Source organism: Stegodyphus dumicola, chromosome 8 (assembly GCF_044657685.1).
Source record: "Stegodyphus dumicola isolate Sdum_Otavi_A_Nest chromosome 8, ASM4465768v1".
In the NCBI taxonomy this organism is placed as follows: Eukaryota; Metazoa; Arthropoda; class Arachnida; order Araneae; family Eresidae; genus Stegodyphus; species Stegodyphus dumicola.
In genome coordinates this window covers 97,364,461-97,386,013 of record NC_140775.1, presented here as the reverse complement: position 1 = coordinate 97,386,013, position 21,553 = coordinate 97,364,461, and the positions used below count along the sequence as shown (strand labels likewise).

Here is a 21,553-nt window from a genome sequence, read left to right as displayed (position 1 = left end):
TTAGTTGGTTAGAATTCAAGAATTCTAAAACTTCATAAAATGAACTACTGAAAAATAACATTTTTCGCTTTTGCAGATGAAATATGACAAACTCAGGTAGTATTCACTCAGGTACTTTTCACTAAAAGTATACAGTTAGGAACATGTCACTTCAATGAGTAATGTTTGACGTAATTTTATTGAAATTATATCTAACAATTAATTCGGTATATAAGAGAAATATGGGTTTTTACAATTTCAAAGTGGAAGGAAGGGGAGAGAATTAACTTATTTTAAATGTTTTCTAAAAATTTTCAAAACATTTTTTAAAACAATCGGAACATTTTGTTTGAAGCGAGCTGAGCATTATACACTCATATCATCAACTCATAAAATTTTGCAACTCATCATTAACTCATCTTCATCAATAGTTACGATGGTGCAGATAAATTAATGAAACATGATGCGAACGTAAAGCTTATATTGCTTTAAATTCGAAAGTTATGAGTAAAATATTGTTTATTCTTGATAGAAGTATGACCAACGTACTGCTACCAAGCAACAAGCTGAAACTTCTAAACCAAAGTACTTAAATAATCTCGAACTATCTCTATCGAATGAACGCATTATTATCAATATTCTAGTCAAATTTAAAATATGCTTGCCGCCCACTTTGTCGTCCAACAGGAAAAGTAATTAGTGACTCTGACTACCGTATCAAATTCCGGAGAAGCCATGAATGTTTGCAAATGTATAGTGTCTGTGTGGCATGGAGGCATTCAAAATATGCGGCGAGTCTTTTCGAGAGGTTGTGGTACGGGAAGAAGGGTGGGAGACTCTCGGACCCGTTTCCCCTCCTTCAAAATTGGGGGCAGAACTGAGCAAAGTCGTACTGTCACATGCATGTTGCCTAAGGCTGTCGCCAATGAAAGGCGCAATCTTGACTCCTTGTCACGATGAATTTCGTAGGCTTGCTCAGATTTCAGAAAAGCGAGATTAGTCTCAACATCAACAAAAACGTTAATTCACTTTATACAACATATTTCGGGAACGCAGAGATGAAAACTGAAAAATTTATTCCTAAAATATTCCTGCATTACTTAATTAACAGCAAGTCATTAATTTGTTAAGCCTTTATGAATTTAATAACCGAAGTAGTAAATAAGGTGCTCTGACAGCAACAAAACGAACATTCCGTCGAGCCGGAGTCGAACCAGCGACCTATGGATTACTGCTACAGATTCCGCTACAGTCCACCGCTCTGCCAACTGAGCTATCGACGGAACGCCAAAAGCTCTACTTTTTATCTACAAACGAAGATGTGTCATGTTACTTATGAATTCAGAATAATTTAAGACATTTTTTCGGTAGGTTACTTGCCAAAATTCCTAATTAATAAAAAATTATTTTGCATCTAATAACTTACTTATTAGAAATTACTGATTTTTTAAATTATTTGTTTTACAGTTCGTATAAATAGACGTTTTGAGCAGCTTCTGATTTCTTTTAAATTTCTTAACGCAAAACATTAAAAGGAGAATTTTTTAAGTTAAATTCAAATATTTTTATAAACATTTAATGATACAATAAATATAGGAGTCATTAATGCGTAGCAAAGTAACAAAGCACATACTCCAAATAGAAAGCTATTAAAAATGGAATTTTTTTCATGATAATTTATTTTTCTCGTCTACTTGGTAATAGTTATATTATCAAGTAATTATATACAGATTTTAAAAATAACAAAAATAAAAGTGAATTGGGTGGGTTAACGTAGTAGCGAAAATTTTCAGCCAGTCACAAGCAAACTTTTCTGAATTACTAATTATTCCGAAGCACTAAAAGTTTTGAAATTTATAAGATTAGAATAGCTATTGTAATTAAAGAGAATTACTGTTGTTTCTTAATAATCGAAATCGATTCTTAAAAAAAAACTTATTACATATATTTTAGCCTTTTCTTTCATTTATTTTTATTTTATTAGAATCAATGCCTCTCCTCCTCCCCTTCCGTTAAGTTAAAGGAACTGAAACACATAATCTGTTGCAAAATAAGAACTTTACATCAGCTTTCATTTCTAACAAGCACGAGACAACACGATCAGATCATAAAGTAATATAATTCTATAAAACGTTGCGAGACTCTTGAATAAATTTTACGTATGCTTCTTTTTTCCCTTCAGTCTTCAATTAAAAATATTTTATCTCTTAACAGTTGCTATCAGTTAAATATGCAGACTCTTGAATATGATGTTAATTAATGATAGTCCAACATCTTTTGTATTATTTTTCTAGTTCTTCAGTTTTGATCAGACAGATCTTTACCCAGAGATTTATTCTTTGCTAAACTTAACTTCGCCTTTCAATGACGATGCTTCCACCATCACTTTAAATAAATGAGTCTAGTCGCCCACTTTTAACATCCCATCCCCCATCTTCTAATAATTAAAGCAAAAAAATTAAAAAGGAAATTTATAATGAATTGCATCGATTTTATAATGATATATATCACGAAACTGCTTTTAAATTTTCATCTGATGCTGTAGTTTCAAATATTATTTAAAAAGATTGAGTAATTAGAATACTACACTTCTGAAGGAAATTAGCCAATCGCATGCATAAAATGAACAATACCTTATTTCGTTATTTATAATTAAAATATGTCCTTAAAGAAATAAAATCATGGTCTGTTTACTGCCATCGGCGGGCCAGATTCAGCACGCAAACACCATCAGTTCAGCCTGCCAAAGGTTTGTTTTAAATAATTTCATAAAATTCAAAATAAGCAAGTTAACATACATATTAACTATTTCATATATAACGATGAATCTATAAATTTATTTTCTGTCAAGCACGTTATTTAAAAAGCATATCATAAATGTTATACAACCGTTTCTAAATTTACAATGGGTGAAATAAAAACATTATTAAAAATATTGTCACTTTACTTTTTAACAGAATAAGGGTTTCGTTCCTTATCTTTATTTATTTTTATAGAATTAGTCTAAGTTTTTTTCATAATTTTAGCATCGACTTGTTTAAATCTTAATTTTTGTTTGGTATATAATGTAATTTATTTCAATTTAGGAGATTTTTTTCCCACACGAAATTTGCCCAAAATGTCAAATATTTATGAGCCAAAGTTTGCAACTAATCAAAATGTAACCAATTGTTACAACGCCTCAGCCATCCAACTGCCTAACCCTCGTTGATGCCAATGCAGTTGGCAGCCAAAGACTAATCGGTCAAGTTAAAGGAAACTCCATCCCGGAATTGAACTGTGACAGAGCCATATCGACCATCATAACCAGACTTAGGACAAATCACTTAAAAGGGATGAGGATTTCTGCAGACGGACAGCGTAGTTACACCAACATTTGTCCTCATTGCCCAGATGACATCCCACTGTCTCGCCATCACATCTTCAGCTGCCCAGTAATCCAGGCCAGACTGTTTAACATCGGCATTGAAGATCCAGTGGACCTACTTTATACTGATAGAGCTGCCGAGGTTGCAAAAGCTGTCTTTGACAGCTTCGGAGCTATATAATTGCACTTTGTCATAGACATGACATCATCATCATCTTCATCAATTGATACAACGGGGAGGTTAATCCATTTGAAAGTTACATTTCAAATTGAAGAAATCTCTGATATTCTGGGACAAGAATGTATTTGCGAATGCTTAAAGAGTTTTAAGAAATTTACGTTAGGAGAAACTGCGTGAAAGTCTAAAAAACAAGTCTCTTCGTGTTATCACAGAGTTATAGATCCAGTCGCAAAAATCTCACTGCCTTGTTTAAAAACATGTATATGCTACTCATCATAATTATATTAACATGGTATGATAAGCGTTCCCCGAAATTTGGCCCTCGAAGCTACTTGAAAGAGCCCATACGGTCCGTTAGCTAATAAGCTTGGAGACCCCTGGTCTAGACCCATGCAAGATCGGGGTTTAGAAAACTAGATTTCAGCAAAATACCAAATCATCTTTAATAATTCCTTATAATTCAGTTATTTTTCCTTAAGTAAATTAAGACGCTGGAGATCCTCGAAACCATATTATGCAAAGTTTTAAGTGCAGATATAGTCATTAAAATTGTCTAATCTATGTTTAGAAGCGTGTTCATTTCTTATTTTGCAACTATTTCGAACAGACCAAAGAATATAAAAATGATTTTACGCATTTTATAATGAGATACGTATTTTTTAAAAGATTCTATTCAGTAGTGTGTTGCAAATTTTTCACAAAGAAAAAAGATTCATTTGCAAACAGTATACTTTTAAAACCAGAAATGTTCTTCAAAGACATCAATTTATTTCCTAACATATCTGCTCTTTTGTATAAGACAGAAGAAACACAAAGATAATCATAATTCCTTCAATTGCGAAAAGGAGGCCTTAAGTACTAGGTAAGCGTAAATTAAGATTTAAACATCAAGCCTATTTATAATCCAGATATTAACTGCAAGTATTAGATAGGTCTTGTTCGTATGCTTTAGTATTGAAAAACGTTCTCAACTGTTCATTTGATCAAAAGCAGTTAAATTATGAGTTACAATAAGATTCAAATTGTCACCCATTGTCTCTAGGACAGTTCCATTTTTTGATAAAACGTTTCGGTTTCCCAGACTGATTTCAAATATTCCGCTTTTTAAGTGACCATTTTTGGGGAAAAAATAAAATTAAGCGGTAATGAATTCCGCTTTTTTCGTGTTTAACTACAACTGTTTAACATTCCTGATGGCTAATCCGCGAAATTGTGTTGAGCACATTTTTATTACGATGATCTCAAATGAAGCACGCTTTTTTAACACCTCAAAGGAGATTTTAAAGGGGCATTATATTTACTTGGCATCTGATACCTTGAGTAGTAAGGACGGCTAAATTAAACTATGTTTAGAATGAATATGTATTGGTTTAACGTTCTAGAAAATGTTATCATTGAAGGGCTGTAGAGTGAAAGGATATGCATGTGAATTCCTCTTTAAATATCGTAGACAAAGAAATATAGTTTACTTTTGGAAGCATGGGAATGTGACATCAGTAAGTATTTAAAACAAGGACGAAAGTTAGGAGTAAAATAAAAACGTGACAAGAAAAAAAAATTGTGAAAGTATGAAAAATTTACATATATAAAGAAAAAAGGAAAAATTGAGAAAGAAAAAAAAAATTATTTATTTCCGAATTGAAAACTAGAAACAACCAAAAAAAAAATTGCATTTACGAAAACAGAAAAGTGAAAAAAAATTTAACCTATGGAAAAAATTACTTTTAAATGAAAAACATTATGAATATTACTTTTGTAAAAGTAAATAAATAAATAAATTAATAAAATGAAAATATATCTATATCTGTATATATTTATGAAAGTAGAAAGACAGCATGAATTAGAGAGACCTTAGTGGTCAACTTTTTTACTAGCGTCCTTTTAAAATATTCTGTGAATTAAAATTTCTTCATTTTTTCTCCCCTTTTTGATTTTGAAGTTATCTCGATTTGTAATTTTTACATTTAGTTTTTACGCGATAGTTTTTACTACTTTAGTATTGTTTGTTGTTGTTACATGATTTTACATTTTTGCTAAGGAACCATAGTGTTAAATGTATTTTTTAGCAATAGCTTTTAAACATTCCTCTTCCTTAAAATATATATATAATTTAGTAAGAATGTGAGGGAAAAAATTAAGGAAACAAATATGCTTGTTAAATAAGAAAAGGGAAATTAATAATGTTGAAAAATCTTACAATTAAAATAGCAACAAAATTAATTTAAAATAAGGACTTAAAAAGCCATAGGAAATCTATATGCTCATAACACTTCAACAAATGAACACGCTGACTGGCTGAGATCGAAAGCATGTTGTCCTTAAGAATGCACTAAAAATTTCATTACAAGGGTGGCAGGCAAACTGGAATGACGCTTGTTCACTGATAGCGTCCCCCCCCCAGAGCACTGACGTCGTGGTTGTTTTTCTACTCAAAGCGATAATTGGTTTTTGTCTAAAAAGTCCCGTTGGCTTAACGGTTTGTGCATTTTGTTCCCATGTGAGAGGTTGCGAGTTGAACCACAGCTTTTCTAAATTCATTGAAAGGGTTTGAATTCCTTTAAAATTCGTTAAAATAAATAATGAAATCAATTAAAAATAAATAAATATTTAATCATGAGACTTTAATTGAAAGTAATTGCATATTAAATCATTAAAAATAATGAAGGGAAAAATAAACACAAAAATGATGTCATTCCAAACATGTGGTTCAAGAGATTGGTTGCCACCAAAGTGAAAAAAATGTCCTTGCCGCAACTAAGAACAAAAATTTACATTTTCATTGCCACAAAGTAAAAACGAAATTTAGAAAAAACTTTACATCATGCACTTTGTCTACGTCATTTCCGGTTGTCATGTGATCCAAGATGCCCACTACCTAGTTCACGGCTCTTTTCTGTGACGTCACTTCTGCTGGTCGGTTCGGTTACCCGGACTTATTAACCTTGTCCTGCCAAAATTAAAATCATCATGCCTTAAAAGTTGATAGACAGGAAGACTGGAAAGAGCAACACTTAGCATGTATTATCATAGCGTAAAATATAAGATCTTTAATTTATTTTCCTCGCGTCCTCTGCCTAGTGGATTCTCAAAGTGTTGCCATTCAGTAAAACATAATATCTTTAATTTATCTTTCAGATTTAATAAGTCTGTTATTAGATATCAAACCAAGCAGTTTAAAAAAAAGCAAACACAGTTATTAAATAATCTTTATTTTATTTAAATAAAATTAATCTTAATTTAAATCTAGACTTAAAGCTTTACTTCATTTTTTAATAATGAATCTTTATTAGTCCAAAGGGACTTGAGTCCCGAAGGACTACTACTTTCGTTTTGGCATTTTGCGTCGGACGGATAAATGTCGGTTCACTTTTCAAACTGTTGCCATAAAATGTTAGAGTCCTGCATTATATTTGAAGAAATTAAATAATGAAAAATCTGCATAAATGTATGTATATTTCTCGTATTGTGATAAAACAACGGTACATAGAGTCATCGAATTTTGAATAACGTAATCCTCCAACGAATATGAGCATGTGGAAGACCAAATTTGAAATTTGAAATTTGTTTTATGATCGATTTCCTATTTTTTAAAACTTTGACGAATTTTTGTTTAACAAACTCAAGGATTTCAAAGCGAGCAATGGCAACGTTGTGCAGAAAAAGCATTTTTATCTCCAGCGCGTATCGGAAATTCTAAAGATATGCTCGTTTTAAAACTATTTTGCGATATTGCTGTTGCACTGGATCTTATGGTTTAAGTGCGAGGAACATGATATTTAATAAAGAAAGGTAACACACAAAATGTTAAAAAACGCCCCTTTGGACGTAATTTAAAATCTGAAACATTTCAGATTTTTTTTTCATTTTTTATTTAAAATAATGGATCTTAAATCTTTATTTTATTTTTTAATGATGCAACTAACTGAATACATTGAAATACATTTAATTTAAAACGCAGCCAGCAGACAATTTTTTTTTTCTATAAGTAATAACAGCTATTTCTAACGTTATATATTACTTAACTAGTATAAAATCATTAGTTTTAAATTATATTTTGCATTTAAAAATTTTTCTAAATACACTTTTAACCTGAAAGGGCTATTAGTCTCGAAACGAGGTTTTGCATCGTCCATTATAAATGGCGAATCACTATTCAAATTGTTGCCACCAAATATTATCATCTTGTATTATTTTTAAAGGAATTAAACAATGAAGAATATGTATGTAAATGTATGTAGTATGTTCGTCGCATTATGAAAAAGTGACGCGTTCCTAGGGCCATCAAATTTTTAAAAACGTAGTCTTCCACCCCGAAAATGTGCTCCTGAAAGTCTGAATTTCATATTTCATAAAATGTTAATGAATTTTTAATTAACAAACTCAACGATTCGAAAAGCGAGCAGTGACAACATAAAACATTTTTATCTCCAGCTGGCGCAACAGCCTATCGGAAAATCTAAACATATGCTTTTTCAAAATATTTTGTGATTTTGCTGTTGAATCGAATTTTATGTGGCTCAAGTGTAAATAACATGATATTTAATAAATAAAATTAACACACAAAACGGTAATATAAGAAGACCCCCCCCAAAAAAAATTTTTTTTTGCAAGCAATCTTAATAAAAAAGCTGAATATTTATATGATAAAGTAAAACAAGACTGGGAAAAAAATTATTTCAACACTTAACACTCCAGTGGGAATTCTAAACGCAGGCTTCTTTTAAATTTTTTGTGATTTTGCTGCTGAACTGTGGTATATGGCATAAATTGCGAAAAAAATTACGCTTGATAATAAAAACTAAAAAAAAAAAAAAAAAAAAAAAAAAAGGTTAGCAAGTGTGAGTGTAACAGCAGACTGGTAGACTGCGAGCGGCGCAGCGAGAGCATAAAAAAAACCTTAACATATTATTTTAGGCAACCGTCAAAATCTGAACCCTTTCAGATTTTTCTTTTTCTTTTTTTTTTTTTTTTTTTTTTTTTTGAAATTTTAATCTAACCGCTTCTTTGAGGCTAGATTGTAATTTGAAACTTTCATACTATCTTTTTATTATTATTTTTCTTTTTATTATTATTTTATTTTTTTTTTTTTAAATCTCTTCAGTTTTCTGTGAGCAGCATGTTATTTTATCGATATCTGTTTGCATACATTAATTACTAAACTGCATGTCTAGACCACGCCTGTGAGAACAAATCCATAAAAATCAGAAAAAGGACACATAGCAACTGAATTTTTAAAGCTAAGAAGTAAATTTCTAAAACACATGCACTGAACAACCTAAAGGCTTGATGAAGTAAAGTTCTATACATCACTGTTAAAAGAGTGATATATTACAAAATTTAAGTTTATGGATGTATTACAAAATTTATGCTTATGATTCTAATTTGTAACTTGGAAGAACATACAAGAAAGTGATATAGGGAAGGAGACAATGCCTTCAAATCTCATTGTGAATCTTACTAAATTTCCTGTAAATGCATGAAACAAATACTGCGAAAGCAAACTTGAAACGTGAAGTGAACTGAAGAGCCAAAGTGTCTGAAAAAAGAAAGAGATGAAATGTTCGCTTATTTTACTATGCAAACATATGCTAAGAGACAGAAGTGCTTGGACAATTTTATTTTACACTTCAGAATTCTATGCAGCAGTTGAGAATGATTTTTCGCTAAAAATACATTATGTGTAAAACTAGAAAAAGAATAATTAATTAATTAATTAAAACTGAGAAAGTTTAAACCATTAAAGACTTGTTTTAATGACATCTCAAGCTCTGAAGAAGAATAACAAATTCTTGACAAATCCATAAATATGATCAATACTTGACTTCGTATATTATAAATACCTGGTTATACTTTTTAAAGCCATTGCTCTTTTAATGAAATATGTTTGCAATTTATAAATGTTTTAAGTGTAATTTATGTAAATTCGTGTAATGAAATTTTATTTTTAGAATATTATTTAGCATGTTATTTAAAATGCATTATGTCATATATTAGAAAATAATTCATAAGAAGCCCACCAGTGGCGGAAGGTTAAAATCGCTGAACACTGTAGTCCCGATCTAATTTCGCTTCCAGGCGAACGGGCCGGCTGCATGGGCATTTTCCCCATGCGTAACGTGTATAAGAGCCAGTCCTCCACGAAGGCATCCCTCCCCTTAGGCAGATAGCTTTAGTATGCTTTACCATAATCAGTTAAAATCAAGGGAAAAAGCTCATATGCCATGTGACTTTTCTTAAAATGTTTCAGGAGTTTAAATAAAAATCGGAAATGACACAGTAAAAATAATAATAATAACAAATACCTTATACATTTGATTCTAAGATGCTTCCGTAGATACTAGGACCCTCGACTTGGGGGGGGGAAAGGGACAGAGAACTGTTTCTAAAAATGTAAAGGGGAAAAAAGTAAAGAAAGCGCTAAAACGAATTCATCAAATATTCTTTTACAATAGACTTTTATTAATAAATAACAAGAACCATTCTACTTAAATCAGCAATTTGAAAAAATTAATTACTTCGAAATAACTAATAATTCGAAATATATATATACATATATATGATTCGAAAACGTCATTGATTATGTGTATATTAAGACACGTGAATTACTGAGTACATAGAAAATGTTCAATCCAGAGGCATTATTAAATCTTAAAACAGTGTAAAAAATTTTTTTCAATGCTTATATAGTTAAAAAACGGAACGTATTTCAATTTCTCTAATTCATGCAATACAATTTCAATAAATTAAATAAATTAAAGGACTAGAAGTTAGTTATAAATTATACTTCAAAAAATTTAATTCATATGATCTTACAATTCGTTGGACTATTTTGGTTTTACTCCAAAAATTCAAGAACACAAAAATGTGTAGTTGTTTTCCTTTGCCAAAGTAAACTAATTGTTTTCATTTATCAAAGACAGGGAAAAACAGAAAAACTCTTTGATCAAGTCTTTTCGCCCTATTTATATTTTTATACAGTCCCACTTACCACACTAAAAGAATCCAACGGATCTATTTTGGCATGCATGGTTGGGCCTAAAGGCGCAGAGCTGATTGGCGGTTGCTATAGCAACGATGGGTGCAACACACCGATTCAATTCATCGCCAAAAACAGACGTCTTGTGGAATATTTCACTGGACTGCACCTCTAGATAAAGAAAAGCAAAATTTAACATCAAGGAAGCGTACTTCGGTTTCATTTTGCACCAATATAACGCCAATTGCCATTTGCACCAATATAACGCCTTTCACGAAGTTCTAATGGTAGGTATTATTCTATGAAATAATCAAATTAAATACAATAGAACTCAGATCAATAGATACAAGCGAGACCATAGTTCGTCTGCATACTCGAAATTCGAAAACTTCGAATAAATAGATAATTTCCTGTAAGCCAATTATAATGAGTCCTCACCATGACTCCAATCTATGGTTGCAAACAATTTTGGTTTCCTGTTACAAAGTCGAATTACTTATTATCAGGACGGTCAGAGGCGACGTTTAGCACCACTTATGTTCTCAGAAAAACTGCTCACTTTTACTGGTGGCTTTCTGGAAGTGTTCACCATAGACATTGAAAGTAAGGGAATTTTATTTTTCCTTGAATGTGTTTTATGTCAATAAAGGTAAATAGTTAAAATACACATACAGATACTTTCTTGTTTCTGTAAAACAAATTTGAAGACAATTTCCCCAGCCCCCCCCCCCAAAAAAGAAAAACTAAACTAAGAAATTTATCATCTTGCATAGCTAATCAAACAACACATTTCACTAAAATAAAACAATGGAATTTATTTTTATTTCCGTAGGCAGCAGTACTCGCTAATTTCGCTTTCATTTTTGCTCTACCGAAATAATAATAATAAAAACCCTTCATTTTAGTAAAACAAAACGCATAACTTATTCCTATTCAACCAAAATTATATTAGGGTATTAGTTTTTATAGGAAGACTGAATATATAACGCAGCTGCGTTCTTGTTAATGTTTGTACTACAGTGTGCAAATTAATTGGTACAAAGCATGGAGGTAGGAAGTAAGATGGAGTCACCCTAAACAAGTTTCTCCGTACCCTGCTCTGAAGCACCGGCGATCCCTACGTCATTTACCATTGAGTTCTATGGGGTTTGACGCGTTAGGGTGTAAATATTTTGTAATTACGTCGCAAATATACATATAAATGTATATATTTTCTTTTTCTACAACACTTCAGAGTCCTAAGTATGTGAAAACAACATATTTTTAAACAACATTTCATTCTGAACGGAATTAAATGCTATACTTTTCACAGGACAGTTTTCTCAGAATGGTTTAATTTGAATGAAATAGTTTCACAAGTTTTCGTTAATTACATTAGAAAAAAAAAATTAAGATAATTCGATTTTATTCGGTTAAGGAACAAAAATTAAGATCAAAGTTTATTGTATTATTAATATTAAAATTATGCATTATTTCTTTTCTATTTATAGAGCTTCTTCCTAAAATACTTTCTTAAATATGACATGATTTTTTGGCTTCTGAAGCATCTTTTAAATCGAAAAATGCAAGTCAATTTATAATTAATGCTCTATTCGGATCATTTTAAATTAGAGAATTATTAGTAATTAGCGAAATACTTTAAATAAGTATTTCGCTAATTCATAATAATTAAATAGGTATTAAATAGTATTTGACTTTCTCTGAACATTTCTGAAAGGGAATAAAATAAGTTTTTTTTTTTTAAGTATTATTTAAAACTTATAACTGAGTTATTATAAAATGTAAAGGGAATAATTCTTTTAATTATACTTATCAGATTTTTTTTTTTACCCTTCATTTCAACAATACATATTCCAAAACTCTTTATTACGTTCTTAAGTGCGCATCTCATAGCATTTGCTTTACAATACCTTTTAACAGATTGCTTTCCAATACGAACAATTCTTGTTTAAATAGTTTTATAACGTATTTGTCAACAGGATTTCAATTTATGTTTACAATTCAATATTAAGGTTATTATATATTTAGATAACATTTATAATCATTATAAATTAGATACATTTAATCATTAGATTTCTTCACAGTACTTTCACAGTTGTTTATAAGTGAATAAATTCTTCATTTCAAATACATTTATAAATAATTTAATGAATATTTAAGTATTTTGTCAAAGGCAGATACATGCTTTTTGCAAGCACATGCATAAATACCCATACATATTTCCTATTTATCATTTCCGGCATGTGCAAATCTTTAATTTTTGTGCATTCACTATATTTTTCGTGTAAAGTAATTTACACTAATTTAGCATACACCCGAAAGTTTTACATAAAGAATATATATGAATATAATTTGAATGAAAATTATAAGTATTATTTTTAATACCCACTCAAAGGTCAGTTTTTCTTCAAAATTCCTCCACGATGGCATCTCTCTCTTTAGGCAGATAGCCTTTGCATGAAAATTATAAGTATTATTTTTAATACCCACTCAAAGGTCAGTTTTTCTTCAAAATTCCTCCACGATGGCATCTCTCTCTTTAGGCAGATAGCCCTTGCATGCGTTACTCTATTTAATAAAAACTTAATCTGACCTATGTGCCTAATTACAAATATTTTAACATACATAATTTTATATTTACATTTAGCCATCAAGTTTCAAACTTTTCAAATCTTCTAGAAAATAAATTTTGGCAGATCTCTTTTAGCAGTTTTCTTAAAATCTATATTTTTGTAGTGCAACAGCTTAGAATTTTATAAAACAAATTCATAATCAAAATCGCTGTTGTTAGTTATAAAAATAACCAAGATGTGATTTTTGCGTAAATGTCAGTAAACTATACAAATTGCTATTATCCATCACACTATGAATGTTTCTTTCATGCGAGAGTGTCCCTTTTTCGATTTCTATGGAACTGTCGTGTGTCGAAATACTATCAGAATCTTGTCAAGCGAGCTTCTGAATGTAAACAAAGAACACCCCGTCTGGTGACCCAAGCTTCAAAGCAGTGCTTCACTTCTAGCGCGGAATGGCCCCTCCTCCCTTTCCTACCTCCATGGTACAAAGCGATTTTTTGTAAGTTATATACTTACCTTCATAGATAGTGATAATAATAAAATTATTGAAAATATATGCTCCTCTAGCGCAAATGGCCTCTGTAATGTGCTTAGGCACTGAGTCTGCTAATCTCGTCCATATATTTTTTTAATTCAATATGGAACTACAATTTTATAGTATGCTCTTAATGGAGCGCTGTTTTGTCGTATAGTACATTTGATAAGATATTTCTTGAGACTATTCCACAAGTTTTCAATTTGTTCACAAGTCCGGTGAATTACCAAGCCACTCTAATAATTTTATTTTCCAACAAGAAATTTCTGACAGATTTTGAATTGTGGCGTGGAGCCAAGAAATGTCCCTGCAAAGACTTTCGAGATTGGCACAATCCTATATTTAAAAATGTCTATATATTTTGATGAATCCATTATTCCTTCAACAGAACTAGATTTTCAGTTCTATGTCCAGTGGGAAAAAAAAAAAAAAAAAAAAAAAAAAAAAAAAAAAAAAAAAACCAAAACATTCGCTTTTGAGGGCATTTCACGGTTTGCTGAATATGTTAAGATCTTATTGATTAATCCTTGCTTTGTCTAACAACGTTAGATGTGTAACCATAAACAAATAAATGCGGTTCACCACTAAAAATAGTTTTTTTTCAGTTATTTGTAACCCAAATTTGTATATATATGTATTTTTGAGGAAGGGCCCACAATAATTGCTTTGCTTCATTTCACATGCCAAAAATCGTTTTTAATACGCTTTCTTATTTTGCGACCAGCAGTGAGAAGTCTACGCTACACGTGTAAAGAATGAATATTAATACCAAAAGATAATAGATCTTTTTTAAAGTCTTTGCTACTTTTTATTGGATTAATAATGTCATTTTGGAGTAGATATCGATCAGATTTTGAGTTGTTCTATAAATAGCGATGTTTCGTGGCCGGAGCTCGCAGAGCTACCGCATGAGTTCCCTCGTAGGACCTTAATTTGATATGTGCGATATTTTGATGGATAGCCCGCATAGTGTCGCGAGCGAGCCCGCGTTTTGAGCCCGTGGGTGTCGTTGAAAAACCACAATCTGTTGGCATGTGTTGCCGTTAGATTAGGGGGTGGAGTGCTACTTTGTTTGAGGTTATTGTGATTTGTTTTATTTGTGAGGAATGAGCGGCCAGTTACATTCTAGGTTTGCCAGTACGGGGATTGTTGTTAGTGAGTTTGAATGTGGATATAGTCGGTCTCATAGCCCCATCTATAACTGATATTGTGAACCAAGTGCTTCCCGACCTGGTTTAGTCGGATATTTTAATGGTGATGTTTGCCAATAGTGGGGGGGAGGGACTGTGAAGTGCATGTTCATCTGGCCAGTGCTGCCGGTTGAGAATACAACCTGTAACTTCTTGATCTCCAGCTTGACGCTTCTACCAGTTACTCCTGACGCTTTTACCAGTTACTCCAAAAACGCTATCGTTAAAGGAAGTGATAAATAGCGACATCTTTCGTGGGTGGCGCTCGTAGCGCCCCCGCATCTGAAATGGATTTTTTTAAGTATCGCAAAGTACACTAGGGCTATCTGTCAATCGGAAACGATGCCTTCATGGATGACTTTCAGGAGGAATTTCGTAGAAATTAAGTACCTCTCAAGTAACCATTTTTAAACCATATATTATTTTTGGGACCATAAATAATGAATATCACGGGGACCGTAAAAGATAATGAATATCAAGGGAACGTAAATAAACCACGCTACTGAATATCATTAACAGTTATGTTTTATGCATGTTAGTTTACATATGTTAGATGTTAAAGGAATCGTCTTCATAGCTTCAAAATTGTCAGGAACCATGAATGGCAAACTTATATATATATATATATATATATATATACATATATATATATATATATTTTTTTTTTTTTTTTTTTTTTTTTTTTTTTGTGATAAACTGATTTAGGATCTTTTGTAAAACTGAATTACAGAGAGTGGAAGAGAAATTGGAAGATTTATTTTGTTTTTGTTACGTTTCGCTGCAACAGACGAAAAGGTCCTCTAATTCAAGAAGCGAATGTCTCAGTGAGAAAAATCAATATATGAATAGCTAAAGATCAGCCACTGAATTATTGTATTTTTGAATACAGAGTGTCCAGTTATAAATTAATTCACATTTTTTGAATTCTTACTTTAATTAATTTTTTAATGAAACACAGAGTTTATTACAGCTTATAATTAATAAATAAACTAAATGTTTCAAATAACTAATGCATATAAAAATGTACAGAGCAAAAATATGTTCGAAATATTTAACGCATTCTTATATGCATAACTGAAGCGAAATCCTTCCTTTTCTTTTTTAATTAAAAACAGTCTCAGAAAATATTCTTTCAATGAACCGATAAAGAAATTCAAAGATGCGAGAAAGCTTTCTTGCTATTCAACGGCACCATAAAGGGGATGGAAAAAAAAATAATACGCTTTAGATTATTGAGCACTTAAAATTATCTTGAAATAACAAACGAACATAACAGCTCCTTCAATTGAAAGAGCGAAGCTTATAAAGAAGTCAGCGGGTGTGAGTACGTGCTTCTTTCCACGTGGCTCTCATCTGATATCCATTAACATATTAACATCCCAAGAGGAAAAATATTACGAAAACAAAGTAACGGACGTTGACGCCGTTGCATACTAGACAACTGCACTGTCTCAACCCTGCACTTAAAGTGGAATTTCGAACTAACAACTTAATATATATATATATATATATATATATAAATGTTAAAAAATTAGGTGTACGGGAAATTAAAAAGAAAATTTTTTTTAAATCATGGAAGAAACTGAAATCAACAACGATAAATTTTTATTATAAAAAATACATATTAAAAAAGGCCTTACTTACTAATAATTCTGAATGAAGAACAGGAGAAAAGAACTGCCAGATTGAAATTCATATTTAAGGCCGAACGGTTGCCCCCCCCCAAAAAAAGCTTAATTTAAACACATTTTCCTTATTATCATTTCATTAAAGGCTACAAATATGCTATATAATTAACGACACCCCTAAAAAAAAGACATGAAACTTGTAGCTACAAATTGCGTCAAAGATAATGTGTCTTGCAGTCTGCGAAAATACATTAAGACTCGTACAGCATTTATTTGAGAGCTGTAGTTTTGCCCGAATTCTTACATAAGCATAAAAAATATTTAGATAGGTAGTGTTATGTTCCTTAAATTAGATTCAGTTGACGATACGAGCGAATACATCAAGAAGAAATCAATTAAAATAGCCTGGTGACCTAAGCGTACTATAATCGAGAATCAGCAACTGATTTTATGACTCGGTTATACAATTTTCTTGATATTTACGAGAGTAAAAAAATTTATTTAATAATTATAAGACGATCTGGGGACTTATAAAATCAGAGGTTGTTTCTAAAATCAGACCACAGCCCAGGTCTTTTAGTTCTAAGCAGTAATGAGATTTCACTCTCAACAGAAAAATCATTAACAGGGCTTGATAACGCCAGATGTGCGAACTGTAGATCATTGATAGAAAAGTAAATGAAAACCTGGAGAAAAGTATAATTCATATCAATTGAAATAATTATAATAACATCCAGACGTTTCGTAGGTTGCGCTACATTAACACTATAAGTTAATTATTATTACAATCACAGGTTTCAAGCGTTACAAGAGAGTTCGTACTGTCAAATACAGAGATTATGTCAACTACAAATACAGATAATAAATAAATACAGAGATTTACGATCGATCACAGAAGGATGCGTACATTTGAGTCCTCCAAAATTTTCGGTTCTTTCTTGGGTTCGCTAAGCGTACTTCGCTGTTGAATAAAAAATTTCACGCTTTCTCTTTTTCTAAAATTTCATTTGTTTATATTAAAATATTCACATTTGTTGTGAAATTATTATAGTAAAAGAGATGCACTAAAATAGTGAAAGAAATGCACCACAGAAAACATAAGACCGTTTAAGAATTTTTAGCTCAATAAAACATCAAACGTCTTGAAGCTTTTCTGGCTTTAAAGCAGAGCTTTTCCTTAGACCAAACGGATGCCAAACCATAGTGTTTCATGGCAGTCCAAAATATTATCACTTATTTCGGCTGTTGATTGTAGAGTTTTCCTGCTCTCCTTTGTACTATCCTTGACTACTAAAGGTGAAAGCTTGGCGCTTTTAAATCCAATACTTTATCTGATGAAATAATGAGGTCTTGTTGCTTAGAAACGAAGTTGTGCTGCGTAGCGTAACGTACGAGTAATATTGTACATAGAGGACCATATGATGCACATGTGTGCAGAAATAACATTGGTTATCGGGATTTCCACCGCATATCACCAGAAGTTTTTATACGAAATCAAAATTTTCGAAGTTGGCAGATCTAGAAATCTAAAAATTGGGAAGTGGCGAAGGATTTACACGGATATCGCTTGTTTTACTACAAAATAATTTTATCTATGACTTTTGATCTATTACGTGCTTTTCTGTTGTTGAAATTTTTGTTATTGAACGAGTAATACTCTAGTTTAATGACAACGATAATAATCGTAAAGGAAAAGGGCAAAAACTGAAACTTTTGCGCAATTCAACTTCTATGCACACACACACACGCACACATACTGAACCCCTATATTTAAATTTCTACTACTAAGATCTGATTTATTATGGTTGCCATATCGTGTGCTATTTTATCTCCAAGGGTCTACTTGTCACTTGAGTATACGAAAAAATAACAAATCAAGCCGCACAAAACCTAAATTTTTATCATTTTTGTCATTTTGGAGGCGGCAACGAATTTCAAGATCAAAACTGTCTCGCGTGTGACGTATGAAGAAAGGCAAGGGGGGATGAAACAAACGCTCACAATAGTAGGCGTTTAATAAAAGTGAAAGGGGAGTTCGTTTGACTTATTTTACCTCAAAGAATTCTATTGTTCTTTGTGTTTAGCTTCAGCTCAACTACAGTTATTTTCAGACTAAATAGTTGAATGTCTGTCATTGCTTATCTACTATTTATTGTTGTAAATGGATAAGTTTATAAAATACCTTTATATAAATGAAACAGTAAAAACCCTCCTTTTAGTCGAAGATATGCAAAATTATTCATATAAAAAAACCTATCAAAAAATTACAAATTATTTGTATGTTCTCGAGATCTAATGCTACATAGGACATAATAATAAAAAGAATTCTTTTAGGAATGATAAATCTGAATGCTGCACAACGAACAGCATTTCAAGAAAAAATTTTAAATGTATGTTAAGTTCATATAAACTATAAGATGAATTATAAGATGAATCTAGTATACATTACATCAGTTAAATGTGTTGTGAATCTTATGAATTAGGTATACTATTAAAATGAAGTTGTAGGATTCTCCACTGTGTACTTTAAGTTAGAGTTAAATGTGAAGAATCTTAAGAACTAGTAAGCGAATAATCGCTTCAGTTTATCAGGTAGAAAACAACAAGTGATAAGGGTGAAATAACATTTTATTATTCCAACTGAAGTTTAACAAAACTCCATCTTGCAGTTGTACAATAAAGCCGACACTTGGGCTTCAATTTAAGAAATTAAGAAATAAACTAAACTAATCTTAACTAAAAAGATATAGCCGAAATTCTAACAGAATTGGCCCCTTAACGCTAATTGACTGCGAAGCTATCAGGAGCCTAAAGTACGGCGGAGCGTAATAATAGCTTACGAGAGAGTAGCCTAAAAGGCGGACCCGTACTAGCCAGAATATCTGGTATCTCTCACACTAAGACACTTCGCGGTTAAATACCGCTCTTCCTCATTAGCATTCAGACGTAATTCTAAAACTACATTCTGGCTGGGAGTCGTAAGTTGAAATTAAGAAGCGATAGGAAAGGAAGTTTAACTCAAAATTTAACTGTTAATAAAATTAACATAATCCTTACAAAGTAAAGAAATAAATGAATAATGAAATAACTTATAAAGAAATAGATTTACCGTTTTCAGTTGATTTTTCATTAAGCAACTATAGTTCTAATTTGAAAATTTAATTAAAGAACTTATGGTTCATCAAATAGCAACAGTCGGATTACTAGATCTTTATCAGACCATGGAAAAGTAAAATCAAATTTCTTGTGCTTTTTAGAATTACAGTACTTGACAAACCGTGCGAATGATAAATGCTCCAGTACAGCAACATAACGACTCAAAAATTTGTATATTTCTTTGAACGTTCATAGAACTATTAGATACTCGTACATTTATAAAATGAATAAATGATGAATGTTTCCACCAATTTTTGAAATTCCTTAAAAATAGTACAACCTCTGAATGAGATTTTACTTTAGAGAAGAAAAAAAAAAAATTCATATATACAACTTTGGCCTCTAAGAAGTGTGAATAAAACTTACTGCTCTTTCGCCATTTCCTCTGTAATAGCCTGTTTGATGATCATTATAGCCCTCCTTGCAAGAAAACGTTATTATTACTTGTAATTGCTTAGTCTTTGAATTCGCAGCACTAAACAACATGCAAAAAATCAAACAAAGTTTTTTCATTTACACATCTGTTTGCAATGTTTTAAGGAAAAGAAACTTACATTGTCTAAAATTCACTGCCACTAACAATTACTAGCCATTTCTCTGAAAACAATTGATAAAATTCACCCTAAAAAAATTCTATAAATGCATGCACACACGGGTGTCACATCTGCAGTCGATAAATTTAATGAATGCTCTTTCAATGACAATGTATGATAAATTCTTTGTTACCTGCTACAAATAAAACTATTGCGCATACCTAATAAAGATGTTACTGCCCGGAAATCAGACATACCAGGAAGAAAGAGTAATCCTTGAAATTGATGGTAAGCGGAATTATTGGCAATGCGACTTTTCACATTTCCCGCTAGGATTTTTAAACAGTTGCTTCGAAGTAACGGTTTCTCTAAACCTACTCCTCGAAAACATCTGGTGCACTCGAAAAGAGTTACAGTCTTAATAATTTAAAAAAAAAAAAAAAAAAAAATTATAAAAAAAAAAATTACGGAAAAAAACATTTATCAGCCTATTTATCGATGACAAAGGCTGTTCAACCTCTTTAAGCTCTTGCGAACAGGCAGGCGTCTTCGTTATGCAATGCAACTTGACAGCGAAATCAGCTGCTGCATATATAGCACTTGGAGATGAAATCTATCGTAGCGATGATAGAAAAGCACAGCCCAAATCGGTCACGAAGTCTCTCACTCTCTCAATCTCTGTCTGTCCTTTTTTTTTTTTTTTTTTTTAATCTTTGGTTCAATTTCTCTCCCACCCCGCTATGTGATCAAAGGATGACGACAAGCTAATTATTTAAAGTCTGAGTCATTCCAAGACTCTTTTATAGCATAGATCTAAATTTAAACTCGAGAATATTCACTTTGAAATCACAGAATTATTTTCTGAACTATGAGACGTTTGCATAAGAATTTAATACAAGAAAATGTATGTAAAATAAGTACACCTACTGCAATTTATACTGAGAAATATCTATGACGAAAAATTTATAATATATGTAAGTTCATAGAAAATAATTGCTCAGATAACGCTGGTAAACTGTTAGTGGGGAGTTCACAAAATAGATCACGCCAAGACATTTCTTCATCTGAACAAAGATCAAATGTATACGTCTCTGTACCAGTGATTCGTGAACATTTTAGCATCACCAACCACATGAATTTAGTTGCAATCTGCCATGACGCGCATGCATGTAGCTGCTCTCTATGTGCATGCGTGCTGGGGACGGGTGAACAGTTCCTCAAGCTCTAATTCCAGTCTCTTGTTTTAAGAATGAATCCTCAGAAATTCAAGGCACATAGCTTAAAATTATATACGTAAAACGAATTGTGCAAAATACTAAGGATAAACGTTAGGAAAACAAAACTTGTTATGATATTTATTCCGTGATAAATTAATTCTACGTGAACACTTTTATTTGAAAAAAATCTCATATATTCAAACGTAGCTGTACTT

At 31.5% G+C, this 21,553-nt stretch overlaps 1 protein-coding gene and 1 non-coding gene across 51 annotated transcripts in view; both read right to left on the bottom strand.

The window, feature by feature from the left end:
* The window catches only part of LOC118199817 (uncharacterized), a 458,327-nt gene that overhangs the window by 130,851 nt on the left and 305,923 nt on the right, over positions 1 to 21,553 (bottom strand). For 13 of the 50 annotated variants that reach the window (XR_015042670.1, XR_015042661.1, XR_015042653.1 and 10 more), the window contains one exon: positions 9,830 to 9,909. The exons of 29 other annotated variants lie outside the window; for them this stretch is intronic. The gene's annotated coding sequence lies outside the window, so the exon portion shown is untranslated. Of the gene's footprint in view, positions 1 to 9,829; positions 9,910 to 10,515; positions 10,675 to 21,553 lie in introns of all 50 variants that reach the window. 8 more of the 50 variants (XR_015042652.1, XR_015042645.1, XR_015042667.1 and 5 more) reach the window with 1 other exon arrangement.
* TRNAY-GUA (transfer RNA tyrosine (anticodon GUA)) lies at positions 1,173 to 1,262 on the bottom strand. Its single transcript is given in 2 exon segments — positions 1,173 to 1,208; positions 1,226 to 1,262. It is a non-coding gene; the product is annotated as a tRNA-Tyr (tRNA).